This window comes from Dipodomys ordii, unplaced genomic scaffold (genome assembly GCF_000151885.1).
Source record: "Dipodomys ordii isolate 6190 unplaced genomic scaffold, Dord_2.0 Scaffold48, whole genome shotgun sequence".
NCBI classification, from domain to species: Eukaryota; Metazoa; Chordata; class Mammalia; order Rodentia; family Heteromyidae; genus Dipodomys; species Dipodomys ordii.
The window spans coordinates 7,703,370-7,707,894 of record NW_012267264.1 but is presented as its reverse complement, the minus strand read 5'-3'; the positions used below and the strand labels follow the sequence as shown (position 1 = coordinate 7,707,894).

Sequence of the window (4,525 nt, the reverse complement as noted above, 5' to 3'; positions counted from 1 at the left end):
GCATTTTTTCTTGAATACACCTGTTAGAGCTATATGTGATTTTTACTTTTTGAAATAATAATAGATGTACTAATTAGTTCACAGAATTTTATTGTGAATTTTAAGATATCAGTTAATTCAAATGCAGAACAGACATAAATACATATACAAATAATGGTAATACATATTGTTCTAAAATAAATATATTATTTTCAATGTATTATAATATTAATATAAATATTGCTCATATACACAGAGTATATTATTTCTTTGGAAATGTTTTCTTAAGAGCAAAACAAGAAAAATATGGTGAAACTTCAGTTTTCTGAAAGTCTCAGCTGTCAGCACTTCTGAACTTTTTTTTTCCAGTTTTTTTTTTCTCTTAAGGGGATACAGACAATGGAGGTTCAAGAAAAATATATACTTATATTGATCGGTCATGTGATTGAACTAATTTTGCATCTAAGAGGACAATTTAAATGTTCAAAAGAAGGAAGCACTATAAGGGTTCGAATGAGATTTTTCTTTGGTTCCCAGGGAACCGGACCCTGAGTTCTCCAAGGCTAAGTGAGTTCCAAAGTTGTTTTTTGTTTTGTTTTGTTTTTTTTCTCACAGATTCTTTGTAGCACACAAAGAATCAAGACTCTAGTGCCAGCAATGTACCCCAATGTGGTTAGGTAACAATTCACATTAGATGTATAAAATTAAACCTAAATCTCTAGGCTCCAGGGCACAATCCATGTATAAAACGCCCCTTCTTCATAAAACCAGTTTCTGAGCTTTAGTACGGGCTATCCTCACACTAGCCTGGAAACTGAATTGCGTCTTCTCTCCTCCCCTTAAAAAGAGTGAATACAGACTTGAGGGGATTTGGCCTCAGTGGAAGATGCCCAGAGACTGCAACAGGTGAAAGGTGGCCCCCAAGGCCCAGCTGGTGTCTATGTTGTTCACTTTTTTTGTGAGCTGTAAGAGAGTGCTGTCTGCAAAGCCAAAACCATCTTTTAACAAGGCTGTGATGTAGCTGAGATCCATGCTCAGGAAAGGACTGCCTGACAGAAAGCTTTCCAGGTTGTCACAAACTTCTCTGGCTTTTCTTTCAATATCTTCAACTTTTAAAACACCTCCTTTTTCATAATCAATCATGTGTGTGTCAGCAGCTCGATCATAATAGTAAGAGAAGGCATAGAAGGATTTTCTCTTGATCCCCTCTGGCTGATGAAGTCTGCCTTGCACCACTCTCAGCACTTCAGTGTAGCAGGGCTCAAAGCCCATCACCCCGTCTTGGCTGCCACCTTACTGGTATTTCACCCCCCCCAAAAATCCACTCTGCTTCCAACCACCTTGGTAAACAGGCACTTCGAAAAGTATGTCCTTCAATCCCTTCTGTCTCCAGGGCTCCCAGTGTTGCTAGTCTTGCAGCTTTCAATCCAAATCCCAAGTTAACTATGTGTATAGAGATTAAAAGTGCTGTTAAACATCTCAAAGGAAGTTAGGTAGCCTTGAGGGGTGTGTACCAGGGTTTTCTCCAAATGGGGCAAGAATGTAATTTGGGTAGAGGCTCCCCCCAAGTCCAGGGTCCCCATGGTCTCCTGGTCATGGCCATGCAGCTGACCTGTTGGGAAATTCACAGTAACCCAGGCTAATATGCCTTCGTAGGATCCATCCAAGACGCTACACTGTCATCTGGGACCAGGAATGGTGACTTCTTGAAGATCTCTTCTACCTCAAATAGTAGAGCTTGGGCTTTCTTTTCAGGCAGTAAGCGTCATCCTGCTGTGGCCTTCAGGACCACTGGTGTCCTTTCCCAGTGACTTCGAGGGATTGAATCTTTGGCCAACTTAAAGAGCCCTTTAACAGTCTCAGCAGCCTGCTTAGGTTGATCTACAAAAGCAGAAAGTCCTGGCTTCACAGAATCAAAAATTTCTCCTTCCAGAACTGGAAGCTGTCCTGGCATTTTCTGCACGAATGTGTAAACATGAATTCGAGTTCCAGTGCTCCCTGCATCAAACATAATTCCATCCAAGGTGCTGGCACTGACATTGATGGGGCACATAGAAGACAGGAAGACACCCTCAAACCATGTCTGCTGGTCTCTGTAGAAGACAGTACTGCAAACACAGGGTATCACCAGCATGAAAATGATAGTGCCCCAGGAAGCAGCCATCTCTTCCCAAGATGCAATGACTCAAGGCTTTGTTGCAGAAGCAATGCTGCTCACAGTCCTGTAGTGGCAGAACCATGATGGTCTTGCCTTCATGAAGATTCAGCCAAGATACTCCACATTTCTATGTTGGCCAGGAACTATGAAAACGCGCTCGCTGCCCCTGCATGGCCACCCGCCTGCCGCCCTTCGGAGTGACCTCTGCCCTACCACCCGCGCGGCGGTGGCAGCGGCCGCAATTCTGAACTTTTGAAAAAATAATTTTGTTATTCAATTTGTTCATTTGTTCTGTTAGAAGGAAGTTTTCCTAAGTACTCTATGAATTCTCTATAAATACTTATGAGCTTTTAAAAGCTATATAAATTAGCTACTTTTCCTACCATTTTTCTCATAATTACTTGACAACTTTTTTACTCTGAGTAAAAATTTGAATTCAAGAATTTTCAGCTTTTCAAGATTTTTAAGTATTTACTTACTATAGGCTTATTTCTTTAACAATATACTGTTAGTTATTTACAAAAATATGTATAATGTAATTTTATTTATTTACCTATTTAATTTTATTTTTTGTCGGTCATGGGCTTTAACTCTGGGCCTGGGCACTGTCTCTCAGATCTTCAGCTCAAGATGAGTGCTCTACCCCTTGAGTCACAGCACCACTTATGGTATTCTGAGTAGTTTATTGGAGAGAAGAGTTTCATGGACTTTCCTGCCAGGGCTGTCTTTGAACTACGATCCTCAGATCTCAGCCTCCTGAGTAGCTAGGATTACAGGCGTGAGCCACCGGCACCGGCCTGTATAATGTAATTGTATACCTATGGAATAAAAATATTTTGAAGGCACTGTTTTATATGATTAGGCTAAAAGATTTATATAGACTGATAGGTTTCATTCAATATTTTGGAAAGACAAACAATCTTAACCAATATCACAGTTTTAGATTCTATTGGAGTTACAAATTTTTCCAAAATGTACCCATCAACCACATTCAATGTACAATATATAGTGGTTATACATATTGTAGTTGTGTCTCTGTTTATGAATCCCACAAGTATTGGATTACATTATTTAAACCTCAAAGGATATTTACTGGCCATATGCATAACAATTCAAAGCTCTCAGAAAAACTGAATGCTTTAGCAGTTGTTTTATTACTGAATGGTGCCAATTGGATCTTTGTAGATAACACAATTGATTAGAATATGTTTAAAGTATGCTTTTGCAACACCTATTTTCATAAAGCAGTCTTTACCAGGAACACTTCTTTTTTTCTTTTGTCATTTTCTTATTGGATTGTTCTATAAAAGGTAAATTTGCTTGTTATTGAAATATGGCAAGAGCACAAAAAAGAAAGAAAAAAATTTATCCTCTAATGTGAGAACAGTATTCTACAAAATATAGATGCCTATAGATTAAAATATGACGAAGGCACATTAAAATACTATTTACTAAGAAATTCCTCATTCCCTCTTGTCTCTAAAGTAACTACTAATTGACATAAGTATAATTTAATGATATTTATGGGCTACTTTCAAAGAATCTTCAGTCATGTGATTTGAGTTATTGATGGCAAAAGGGAAAGAGCTTCTATTCCAGTTGTAGGAAATGTTTGAACTTGAAGCTCCTGACTAGAAATTTAAAGGACATTAAGTTTTTTTCTTTCTTTCTTCCTTCCTTCCTTCCTTCCTACCTTCCTTCCTTCCTTCCTTTCTTTCTTTCTCTCTCTTTCTTCCTTTCTTCCTTTCCTCTTTCCTTCTCTTTCTTTCTTTCTTTCTTTCTCTTTTTCTTTCTTTCTCTTTCTTTCTTTCTTCCTTCCTTCCTTTTTTTCTTTCTTTCTTTCTTTCTTTCTTTCTTTCTTTCTTTCTTTCTTTCTTTCTTTCTTTCTTTCTTTCTTGCTTTCTGGCTTTCTTGCTTTCTTGCTGTCCTTCTTTCCTTTCTTTCTTTTTCTCTTTCTTCCTTCCCTTCCTTCGTTCCTTTCTCTCTTTTTTTCTTTTTGTAGTACTGTGGGTCAAAGTTAGTGTCTTGCATTTCTAAGCTGTTACTACCACAGACCTGTCTCCAACACTGTTGATCCACTGATCATTTTTGGAAAATTTCTCACATTTCTCTTCAAAGAAAATAGCAGTGTATAGAAAGACTTCAAATTATATTCATGTAAAGTCTGTTCACTTGAAAAAATTCTACTTATACGTAGTCAAGCCTTTCCCCAAACTATGCATACTTGGAGACTATGAAAAGGAAAAGAAAGGCCAGGATATTCTGACTCAAATGGTTACATCCTAATGAGCTAGACACTGGAGATACCAATTAGCAATTGCTTGGACATGATGCTTCCTACAACAATTTTCCTCCCTTCTTAATCACTGATTTTTTTCTCCTTTCCAT

General features: G+C 38.0%; 1 pseudogene; it reads right to left on the bottom strand.

The window, feature by feature from the left end:
* Positions 1 to 496: 496 nt before the first annotated feature.
* LOC105988341 lies at positions 497 to 2,358 on the bottom strand (annotated as a pseudogene).
* Positions 2,359 to 4,525: the final 2,167 nt, after the last annotated feature.